Consider the following 12,730-nt stretch of genomic DNA (forward strand, 5'->3'; position numbering starts at 1 on the left):
GCTTCGCTGCCTGCTTCCAACACGGATGGTGGTGTTTTCTGCTCCCCTTGGGTGCCTCTGCTTTCTTCCTCTCTCAACCCCAAATCGTTGGGAAGTCCAAGAGGAAGAGAGCCAAATCCCGAGCAGAAAGTTGTGCAGAGCTGCGCGGCTCGGGGCGCGCTGGGCTGGCGTGTGCCTGGGAGAGCGAGCGAGCGAGTGGGCAGCGCGGGCCCTCGGCCACCTTCCTCCGCAGCTGGCGACTTAATGAACGGGAGCTGCGCGGGGCCCGGCCACCCCGCAGCGCCAGCCCGGCTCCAACTTTTCCTCCTCCTGCTGCTGCCGCCGCCGCGGCTGCTGTTGTGATCGCCTCGGGTTTGTTTTCTGCACTTTGATTTCACGAGGTCCTTTAAAAAGAGAGAGAGGGAACGAGAGGGACCTCCTCACTTGTCTCTGAAGGGATTCAGCAAGCACAGCCCCTTCCTTAAGCTGCCTAAGACGCAGGATAATTAAGGCCACATTTCCCCCACACCCTTCAAAAAAAAAAAAGAATCCTAAAAGGAAAAGTTACTCTCAAACTAGAGAATCAGGGAGCCTCTAGTGTTCAGAAACATCAGGTTGTCACAAACGAAAAAAGAAAAGAAAAGAAAAGAAAAATATATATATATATTATATATATATTATATATATAAATTAAAAAAGAAACATTTTCTTGCTGGCCTTGGATCAGGCAAAAGTTAAGGCTGTGCAGCTAAAATGCACTTCTCACAAGTTTGGGGCTTTCAAGTCTTTTTTTTTATCCCCAAGTTTTTGTTTTTATTTGAATCGCATTTTTCTGTAAATAGTCAAGGAAAACTGTGTCTTTTTCTGAAGATCTTAACACCCAGCACGGATTCCTGTGCTAGATTCTGAGGATAGTAACATGAAAAAGACTACAGGACTCCGGAGCTAGACTCAGTGGGTTTGAATCCTGGCTGTGGCTCTGTGCCTCAGTTTCCCCACATGTAAACTGGAGATAACTCTCCCATATAGTGTAATTGTGGAGATTTAATTAATCTACCTAGAAAAGTGCCAGGGGTATAGGAAGTGCTCTATATATGGATTCCATGAGTTTTACTCCTGTTTCTGGGGTGAAGGAGTCTCAAGCCTCTAGCCCCTGTGCCAGGGGTGCCTGTACCACAGCGGGGTGGGGAGAAGCCAGGCAAGCAGGAGTACTTACTCCCTGGAGATGCTATCTTTAGCTTGCATTTGGGGGCAATCTAAGGCTTTGCCTTAGATTGTCATTATATTTAAATTATTTTATGTGACTTAATCACTTCCAGATAAACATTCACAAGGAAAGGGCCTTCCCTTATATTTTCTATAGTGCCTAGCAGAGAGTTAAGTACACAGTAGACAATAAATGAACATTTCTCCCAAATGTCTCTTTTTATACATCCTGTAGCTTTTTAATACTTGATATGGGGTTTCATAACCTTATCAGCCACTTGCCCTTTCTTTCTTTCTCCCTCTCTCTCTTTTTTAATTGCTTTTTAATTTTTATTTTTATTAAATCTTTGTTGTTCAGATTATTACATTGGTTCTTCTTTTTTAACTCCCCTCCACCCAGTTCCCACCCCTCCCTCCGCCCTCACACCCCACCCACTGTCCTCATCCATAGGTGCACGATTATTGTCCAATCTCTTCCCGCACCCCCCACATCCCTTTCCCCCCAACCCCAAAGAATAGTCAGTCCATTCCCTTTCTATGTCCCTGATTCTATTACAATCACCAGTTCATACTGTTCATCAGATTATTTATTCACTTGATTTTTAGATTCACTTGTTGATAGATGTGTATTTGTTGTTCATAATTTGTATCTTTACCTTTTTCTTCTTCCTCCTCTTCTTAAAGGATACCTTTCAGCATTTCATATAATACTGGTTTGGTGGCGATGAACTCCTTTAGCTTTTTCTTATCTGTGAAGCTCTTTATCTGGCCTTCACTTCTGAATGATAGCTTTGCTGGATAAAGTAATCTTGGTTGTAGGTTCTTGGTATTCATCACTTTGAATATTTCTTGCCACTCCCTTCTGGCCTGCAAAGTTTCTATTGAGAAATCAGCTGACAGTCGTATGGGTATTCCCTTGTAGGTAACTGAGTTTCTTTCTCTTGCTGCTTTTAGGGTACTCTCTTTGTCTTTTGCTCTTGGCATTTTAATTATGATGTGTCTTGGTGTGGTCCTCTTTGGATTCCTTTTGTTTGGGGTGCTTTGCGCTTCCTGGACTTGTAAGTCTATTTCTTTCACCAGGTAGGGGAAGTTTTCTGTCATTATTTCTTCAAATAGGTTTTCAATATCTTGCTCTCTCTCATCTTCTGGTACCCCTATAATTCGGATATTGGTACGCTTGAAGCTGTCCCAGAGGCTCCTTATACTATCTTCGTATTTTCGGATTCTTTTTTCATTTTGTTTTTCCGGTTGGGTGTTTTTTGCTTCTTCGCATTTCAAATCATTGACTTGATTCTTGCGATCCTCTGGTCTGCTGTTGGGAGTCTGTATAATATTCTTTATTTCAGTCAGTGTATGCTTAATTTCTAGTTGGTCCTTTATCATAACATCAAGGGTCTCACTAGATTTCTTGAGGATCTCACTACCTTTATCGGCAGTCTCACCAGTCTTTTCGAGGGATTTACTAAATTTATTGGCGGCTTCTAGACAGTTCTTGAGAGACCTTAAAAGTGTGGTTTTGAACTCTATATCCAGCAGGTTGCTTTCCTCCATTTCTGTCATTTGTGTCCTGTTTCTTTGTCTTGGCATTTTTTATGCTTCGCTGTTTTGATAGAGTGACTTTCTGTGCTAAGTGTCCCAATTACCTGAGGTAGACACTCTTGGTGCACCCCCTTGTAGGCTTTGTGCAGTCTTGTTGTAATTAAGCTTTGATTGTTGTAGTTATCACTAGGAGGAATTGACCTCCAGGCCAATTGGCTGTGAGAATCAGCTGTGTCTGCAGTGGGAGAACTTCTGTGCTGGAGACACCCTTATGGGGCAAGACTTGCTTCAATGGGGCTTTGGTGCTCACTGAGTCTGCCCCCTGAGTGTGTCCTTTATGGTTCCACAGAGTTGCAAACTGGATGGTCCCACTCTGACCTCTGGGCTTCCTGGCCCCTGGATCTCTAGGGAGGTGCCAATCTATTCTTTGCCTGAGGCTATCCAGCAAAAGCCTCCCTGCAGGGCTTGGGCAGGGCAGGTCCCACGGATCAACAGGGTGGGGCTAGCAGTTATGGCTGCTCTCAGTCTTGCCCTCAGAGGCTCTGCTTCTCAGTGTCCGGGTAATCGCTGCAAGCCCCTCAGAGAGAAAGCTGCCCTCGAGTTCCGACTGATGCCAGACAGTCCCGCTTCTCACGTATGAGTCTGGGTCCCTAGAGACTTGCCCGGAACTGGAGCTCAGAGCCTGAGACTCCCTCACGATTGAAAACGACAACCGCGCCCTCAGCCGCCAGCCCGCTCCACATGCACCTCTGCACCTTAGTATTTTACTTCCGTACTGTGCCTCCTCTGGGTCTCAGTATGCTTTTCTCTTTCCTTCTAGTTGTAGAATTTCCACTCAGCCAGCCTTCCTGTGGTTCTGGATGATGTCCGTTCCGTCTTTTAGTTGTATTTTTGAAGTGGTTGTTCAAGACAGCAAACTCCGGTGTTTACCTATGCCACCATCTTGGTTTTTCCTTTTTAGAGGAAATATTTTAATAATGCTATTTGCCCTTTCTCTATAACAGAAGTGTCAGATGAAAGAAAATTAGATGAAAGAAAATTAGTAAAATGTATATGAAAATCTTCCTCCTATCAGAGTCTGAGGCATGCCATGGGACCGAGTCAAGTCCCCGCCCACCCATGTGCACCTCAAAATTGCGTGAGACCCAGACCCTGCCACCCCCCCCCCCATTGGACTAGATCCAGACTCGGCCAGTCCCACCCTTGTCAAGCCCTTCTGGGCAGGGGGCGTAGCTTAAGGTTCCCCGTCAAGCCCTGCTGGGTGGGAGCCGTGGCCTGAGGTCCCCCATCAAGCCCTGCTGGTTAGGGGGGCACAGCCTGAGGTCCCCCAGCCTGGCGCTGGGGTGGGGGGGTGCACCTTGAAGTCCCACGTCAAGCCTCACTGGGCGGGGGGTGTGGCCTGAGTTCCCCCATCAAGCCCCACAGGGGCGGAGGGGGGTGCAGCCTCAGGTCCCTGCTGATTGCTTGTTAAGGCTGGTTATGGGAACTTGGCCTCCGCTGTGGGTGCAGCTATCTTATGTTATGGAAACCCCCCCACCCCACCCCCCCACTTCCACTGTGGGCGCTGCCATCTTTGTGGCAGAGTGATGGTCAATTTTCACATTCCCTCTTTATTATATAGGATAATGAACTCACAGAAAGAGATACTAAAAGAACAATCCCATTTACTATTGCAACAACAAAAAATTAAGATACCTAAGAATAAACTTAACCCTACCAGACCGCTGTATGGATTTTTCGGTAATTTCCACACAAAGGTGGAATATTGGCACTAGATGAAAGGTAGACCTATTTCCTACAATGTCTCCAAGTTCCATCTTATTCTAACCACTTGTTTGCATGTAACTAACATTTTTCTATATCATGTTGGTTTTTTCTCTTTAATGCTCTGGAGCCCAGGTATAGGGGACAGTTAGGTTCAGGGCCTCAGGTCTGGTAGGATTAATTAAGGAGGTAAAAGACCTGTACTCAGAAAACTACAGGACATTGAGAAAAGAGATAAAGGAAGATATAAATAAGTGGAAGAATATACTGTGTTCATGGATTGGTAGAATCAACATCATTAAAATGTCCATACTACCCAAAGCAATCAATAGATTCAATATAATCCCCATTAAAATACCAACGGCATATTTCACAGACCTAGAACAAACTCTCCAAAAATTCATATGGAATTAAAAAAAACAAAAAAAACAAATAGCTATAGCAATCCTGAGAAAGAAGAACAAAGTTGGAGGGATCACAATACCAGATATCAAGCTATATTACAAAGCCACTGTTCTCAAAATGGGCTAGAACTGGCACAAGAACAGACTTATAGATCAATAGAACAGAACAGAACACGGAAACCAACCCAAACCATTATGCTCAATTAATATTTGACAAAGAAGGCAAAAACATACAATGGAGTCAAGACAGTCTCTTCAATAAATGGTGTTGGGGAAATTGGACAGATACATGCAAAAAAAAAAAAAAAGAAAAAGAAAAGAAAAGAAAAAGAAGCTAGACCACCAACTTACACCATACACAAAAGTATACTCAAAGGATTTAAACATAGGATGGGAAGCCATAAAAATCTTAGAAGAATCCATAGGCAGCAAAATATCAGAAAAAACTGATTTTTACATTTCCACGGAAATCAGTGATACTGACCCAGATATCTGGGTTAACTCCTGACCCAGATATCTAAGCAAGCAAAGGAAAGAAGAGAAGCATGTACAAAGATACAAGAAGATCATTTTTCTGTACAATCTGGTATTTATTAATATTTTGGTCAGAGAAATCCAAAGTTCACTATCCTGGAGGGATTCTGGAATTCCAGGCTGTTTTTGAGACTGTAGGCTGAATGGCCTCAGCTTGTCATACTAGATGAGGTTTGCCCAAACAACAGACCCAAAGATGCTAAGAACCCTTTTCTTCTAGCTGGGGCCTGTGGGTGAGATACTGATGTCATCAGGAAGGCTGTACAGTTCCACGATTTGCTCTATGGTATAGGTATCAGGGAACAAAGAAGGAACGGAGGGCTCCAGCCCCTCCAACTGAAGATCTTGCATTTGGACATCACTTGTGGGATTCTCGGTGATGACAGGGTCCCATGCCAAATTGGAAGGGCCTATGGGCTGAGGTGGAAGGGAGCTATGGGAATCTGAAACTACAGGGGGGAAATAAGGACTGGTTGATATTGTGGGTGGGGTGAACACATTCTTGGCTGGAAGAAACTGATTTGGTTGCTTTAGTGATAGCTGCTGCTGTTGCTTCTGCTTCCTTGATTTGACTCGTTTTCTTAACGAAGTCTGCAAGTTGGCGAAGAGAAGAAATTACAATCTGTTAAGGGAGGAGTTTGAAGATTCTCAAGGGTGAAAAAGGCCAGAGTGTAACCCTCACATCCTCTCCAAGTCACCATGACACTGAATTCTGAGAGAGCAGAGATGGACTAAGTGGGGTCAATAGCGGGACAGTGAGGGATCAGGACTGGGACCCCAGAGAAGGAAAATGGAAAGAAAGGTAGGTACGTTCAGAGGTTGTGTTGGGGCTTCAAAGAAAGGGTTCTGAACTCTAGAGAAGAGAAGCTAGCTCAGGGATCCAGGAGGATGTAGGGAATTTGAACTAAAGGACTTTTAAGGATTATTTAGAAGGCCTCTATTTTGGAATACTCCAAAAATTAGGGGAGGAGGGCATAGCAAACTCAGAGGTTGGGAGCGGTTATTTATTTGTTGTTAGTTTTGTGAACAACAGATTGCAGAGTTTTGCTTGAGAAGACCCTAAGTGAGGAGTATATCCGTATGAGCTCTCTTTCTCTATTTGAGCTCTATAGTACGGTTCAGGACTAGGTAGGTACTCAATAAATGCAATATCGTTATAGTGTTATGGAGGGAATTTCTAGGCTGAATAGAATGTGGTTTGGATGGAGGTACCAAACAGACCTCAGGGGATCACACAGACCTTTGTTATTGACTCCGGTGGGTAGAGTTCCAAGGCAAGTTCCTTTTGGAGATTTTTATTTGGAAACCTGTTGCCTTTAAATTGAACCTCCAACTGTTCATGCTGCATACACATGAATAAGGTATGTTTTCGGTACTTCTTCCTTGTTACTGTAGAGCAGAGATGGAGAGGGAGTGGTTACACTGACACTACCTCTTTTTCTCAACACCTCCCTGAAACCACAGCCATGAATCTCCCATGACTTTCCTCCAACCAGGTTTAAAATCCAAGCCACTTAGATCCCAGGCCTTGTCTCTGGGAGGCAGAGCCCTATGTTACAGTGCTCTCTGTCCTGTTCTGAGATTTGGTTCATCTCTGCTAGGAAATATTACCTCTTCATTTTTCTTGGTACCCAGTCTGTTTGTTCTGGAAACTGGGCCCCTTGAGTTTCAGTTTGCCCTGCACTAAAAAAAGAAAATCCAAATTCCTAACCCTAACCCTAACCCTAACCCTCACTCCTACCCCTAACCCTATCCCTAACATTAACTCCTAACCCTAACCCTAACCCTAACGCTTTAATCTTACTCCTTTAAGCTTTTGAATCCTTTTGACCACTTACACCCCACAGTCTGCACCACTACCCTGCAGCCCTGCTTACCAGTCCCGAATCCTCTTAGAGTGCCCATTTTCAAGCCTGCTGGATGTGCTCTCTGAAAAAGCAGTTCCTTTAGTGTCTTCTTGTGGTGAAATACCATGCATTTCAATGTGAAACTTTATACAATCACACCCTTGCTCCACCCAGACCCGCCCCTAATGTTCCTCCCTCCCTTCATTCATTCAGTCAGTCATTTATCCTATCTAATAATAAACAAAGATTGAAATTAACCATACCTCCACTACGCTTCCCATTGGCTAATCAGTGAGATATGCAAATTAACTGCCAACAAAGATGGCGGCCAGCAGCCACACAGCTGAAGTGAGCAGGAGGCTTGCTTGCTCCAGTGATGGAGGAAGCCAAGCTTCCTCCCTGCTGTGACCAGGCTCTGAGCTCCACTCTAAGCCACAAAGTTACAATTATAGAAGCTAAACAAACCCCAGATACCTGCTTTCAGGAGGCCGTGGCCTTGGAGCTGGGGCGGCAACAAAGTTTCAATTATAGAAGGTAAATAAATCCCAGAATAAAAAAAAAAAAAAAAGGAGAGGCTGGGAACTTCAGTCGCTGGCAGGCTTGGCCTGCCAGAAAACCCTCAGCCTCTCATCCAGACTGGCCAGGCACCCCAGTGGGGACCCCCACCCTGAAGGGGGTGTGACCAGCTGCAGACAGCCATCAGCCCCTCACCCAGGCTGGCCAGGTACCCAAGCAGGACCCCCACCCTGATCTGAGACACCCTTCAGGGCAAACCGGCTGGCCTCCACCCGTGCACCAGGCCTCTATTCTATATAGTAAAAGGGTAATATGCAAACTGACCCTAACAGCAGAAAGACTGGGAATGACTGGTCACTATGACACACACTGACCGTCAGGGGGCAGACGCTCAATGCAGGAGCTGCCCTCTGGTGGTCAGTGATCTCCCACATGGGGGAGCTCTGCTCAGCCACAAGCCAGGCTGATGGCTGCCAGTACAGCGGTGGTGGTGGGAGCCTCTCCTGCCTCCTCAGCAGCGCTAAGGATGTCCGACTGCAGCTTAGGTCCGCTGGCAAGTGGACATGCCCCGAGGGCTGCCAGGCTGCCAGAGGGATGTCTGATTGCCAGCTTAGGCCCAATCCCCCGGGGAGCAGGCCTAAGCCAGCAGGTGGTCATCCCCCGAGGGTTCCCAGACTGTGAGAGGGCACAGGCTGGGCTGAAGGATCTCCCCGCCCCCTGAGTGCACAAATTTTTGTGCACCAGGCCTCTAGTCATTCAATAAAAATATGCTTAGAGACTAATATAACTTGCTGGAAATAGAGTCACTTTTCTTTTTATGCTCAAACTACCTACCTACCTTTGACCAACCCTTTAAGCTGGCTCCCCACCTTTTTTTTTTTTTTGAGGAGAGAGGGAGGAGAGGAGGAGGAGATCTCCTCATCCTTTTTGATACCATCACCTTTTTCTTTTACTTTTACACTTGCCTATTGTTTAGTTATAGGTGAATCTCTTTAAAACAAATCCAATTCAGAATTTAAAAATTGGATTAAGTCTGTTTAAGTTTAATAGGATAATGATTACCCAGGGGGATAAGTAGGGGCTGGGAGGAGGGGGGAAAGAGAGGAGAAATGGGAGATATCTGTAATACTATCAACAATAAAAAGTATATTTAAAAATGAAAAAAAAAAAATCACCCTAGCTCAGTGGTTCTCAACCTTCCTAATGCTGCGACCCTTTAATACAGTTCCTCATGTTGTGGTGACATCCAATTTCATTGTTACAAATTGAACATAATGAAAGCATAGTGATTAATCACAAAAACAATATGTAATTATATATGTGTTTTCCAATGGTCTTAGGCGACCCCTGTGAAAGGGTCGTTCGACCCCCAAAGGGGTCGTGACCCACAGGTTGAGAACCGCTGCCTAGCTGGTTTGGCTCAGTGGGTAAAGTGTTGGTCTGTAGACTGAAGGGTCCCGGGTTTGATTCTGGTCAAGGGCACATGCCCAGGTTGTGGGCTCAATCCCCAGTAGAGGGCATGCAGGAGGCAGCCAATCAATGATTCTCTCTCAACTTTGATGTTTCTATCTCTCTCTCCCTCTCCCTTCCTCTCTGGAATTTATAAAAATATTTTTTAAGTTGAAGAAAATCAATAGACATAACCCTAAACTTTGAAAGAAAAAAAAAAAAAGGCTAATGATTAGTACTATATTTAGACTGATTTCTTTTTATTTTTATTTTTTTTTCACATTATAAGAGAACATTTATTTAGAAAGTTACACAGGTAGTAGAAGTGAACCAGCTGGGCTGCATAGGCTCAGGAAATGAGCTATAGAAGCAAAAGAAGGGCTCCTAGAGCTTAGGAGAGAGAAAGGCAAGGGTAACATGCCTGGGGATTGGGGGTGTGGGGAGAGGCAGGGGAGAGGAAAGGTGTGGGCATGCTCATGAGAAGGAAAGTGCACCTAGACTGATTTCTACTTTCTTTGTGCGTTTTCTTTTCACTTTTCCAGCCTTCAGTTGGAATGGTTGCACTTTATTCCCTTCCCCTCTCCCACATGTATGTAAATTATATACAAGATTTAAAGTTACCATTATTTTTTTCTCATACATACTCAATTTTAAGAATTCAAACATTTTAGTCAGTTTCCCTATCCTTCTCCCAAATAATAAAATGCTCTTTAGATTTTTAACAGTGAATTCCCCACCTTCACACTTTCATGTTATTTTTGTCTATTATTTTAGGTCAAACTTACTTTATGCCCCTAAAAGTCATTAATATATATATATATTATATATATATAATATAATATATATATATATATTTTAAATATGTTTTTATTGATTTTACAGAGAGAGGAAGGGAGAGGGATAGAAAGACAGAAACATCGATGAGAGAGAGAGACGTCAATCGGCTCCCTCCTACATACCCTCCACTGGAGATCCAGAAGGCAACCTGGGCATGTGCCCAGACTGGGAATCAAACTGTGACCTCCTGGTTCATGGGTCAACACTCAACCACTGAGCCACACAGCCTGGGCTGAAAATCTTTTTTTTTTTTCTTTCCTTTTTTAGGACACAGATTATCTATGGGAAGAGGAAATTCCAAGATCCTATTGTGCCATCTCAGCTGCTGAAAGTATCCTTTTCCCAGAGAGGGAGGTGGAGGGGTTAAGAGATGGGGAGAGTAGAGTGAGAAAGTCTAACATACATACTTCTAACTAGAGATCAGGAGGAGACAGAGGTGGAGTTTAAAGATAATAGGTAAGAATTTTCCAGAATGGGTTAGATCCAATATTTAGATTCTGGAAACCTATTAAATCACAAGAGAAGCTCTTAAAAAAAAAAAATCCGCCCTAACCAGTTTGGCTCAGTGGATAGAGCATCGGCCTGCGGACTGAAAGGTCCCAGGTTCGATTCTCGTCAAGGGCATATACCTTGGTTTTGGGCACATCCCCAGTAGGAGGTGTGCAGGAGGCAGCTGATCGATGTTTCTCTCTCATTGATTCTAACTCTCTATCCCTCTCCCTTCCTTTCTGTAAAAAATCAATAAAATATATTTTAAAAAAATCCCTCATCTAGACACACTGTGAACACTAGGAGCTCACTGTCCATTACTTGGTCACATACCATACTTACTTTCAAGGAAAGAAAAGAAATATGCCTGTGTAGTAGACTAAAGGTGGCTACAAATTTTTTGTTACTTTTCCCATTGAGGGGAAGAGGCAGTGAGAGACACGAGGCTCTGGTTTGTACTTAGGGACTCCAGCGTGTCTTGGCAGATTCAGTTTATCGTCAGTCTTCCCTGCTTCACATCCAGCCTTCCCTGCTTCACATCCAGCCTTCCTTCCCAATTGCCAGCCCTGCTGACCTGCAGCCTTCAGACCCACCACTAGAGGCAGAGGTAAAAAAGCAGTCTTCTCCCTTTCCCAGTTTTATGAGGTCTAATACCTTTGACAGAGCTCTTGTCATTCATATAGTTCAGCCTTCTTGATCAAACCCAAGTTTATAGTCTTTGTCTTGGATGGCCACGAGCCTAGGTAAGATTTTGGAATTTTGTTACTATGCAAGAAGATGTAACTATGAGTGTTATGGGACAGGGACCAGCCCAGAGCAGGTCTGCCCCTGGCCAGCCTGTAGTGTGTGGGTCCTTGACTTCGTGTAGGAAAGATTTCATGACATGAGTCGAGATGGGTTTGAGAGTGTGTTTATTAATCCCGGGGACATCGAAACAAAGGAAGAGATTAGGGTAGAAGGAACAACAGGAAAGAGCTTAGGCCCTAGGTGGTGCTCTATTCTGACTCTCTTGAAATGTTATAGGAAAGATGTGAGCCAAGGCCAGGCTGCTTTAGCTCACTGGGAAGTGAAGGTCACAGTGACAGAAGTGAGCCTGGGCAGGGCTGCTTTAGCTCACTGGGAAGTCAGAGAAAGAGGGGGGCCTTGGAGACAGGGTCAGGGGGTAAGCCCGAGTTGAACTGCTGCTTCCCACTGCTATCCTGGCTGCAAGCCTTTTTTAAATTTTTTAAACTATATTTTTATTGATTTCAGAGAGGAAGGGAAAGGGAGAGAGAGGTAGAAACATCAAAGATGAGAATCATTGATTGGCTGCCTCCTGCAAGCCCCCTGCTGGGGACCGTGCCTGTAACCCAGGCATGTGCCCTTGACTGGAATCCAACCTGGGACCCTTCAGTCCCCAGGCCGAAGCTCTATCCCCTGGGCCAAAGCAGCTAGGGCTGCAAGTCTTGTAGGGACCCTTAGAAATAAAAAACTCTAATCTGGGAAGGGTCATGAGAGTGCTCTAGTGCAAGCTCCTGACGGCTATTTATTTATTTATTTTCTATAGGTGAGAATCTTAGGGGAGGGTGTCACTAGAACAGCGGTTCTCAACCTGTGGGTCGTGACCCCTTTGGCGGTCGAACGACCCTTTCACAGGGGTCGCCTAAGACCATCCTGCATATCAGATATTTACATTATGATTCATAACAGTAGCAACATTACAGTTATGAAGTAGCAACGAAAATAATTTTACGGTTGGGTCACAACATGAGGAACTGTATTTAAAGGGCCAGAAGGTTGAGAACCACTGCACTAGAATATTCATCAGCTTTCCAGGTGCATTTTTAATATGTTGATGCATTAAAATGAGTGTATAGATGAGTTTGGGATTATCCTTAGGTCTGTTTTACTGTTATCTTCGATCTGTCTGGCTTTAATGTTTTTTTTTTGTTATTTGTTCCCCGACTTCATCTGTCCTCAGGTTTAGCTGGCACAAATGGCAATAAGTGGGTTTTTGTTCTCTATTTTCTCAGGCCAGGGTGGTTTAAACTCTTTATTCTCTGGTTAGGAAGGGGAGGTATAAACCATTTGCTCTCAAGTGTCTTTGGTTAGGGAAGATAAAGTCTTACTAGTATTATTCACAAGCTGGCTGCAACTTGCCCAAACTGTTTGGCCTTGTTTAATTTT

Source organism: Myotis nattereri (assembly GCF_964212035.1).
Source record: "Myotis nattereri genome assembly, chromosome: 3".
Taxonomy (NCBI): domain Eukaryota; kingdom Metazoa; phylum Chordata; class Mammalia; order Chiroptera; family Vespertilionidae; genus Myotis; species Myotis nattereri.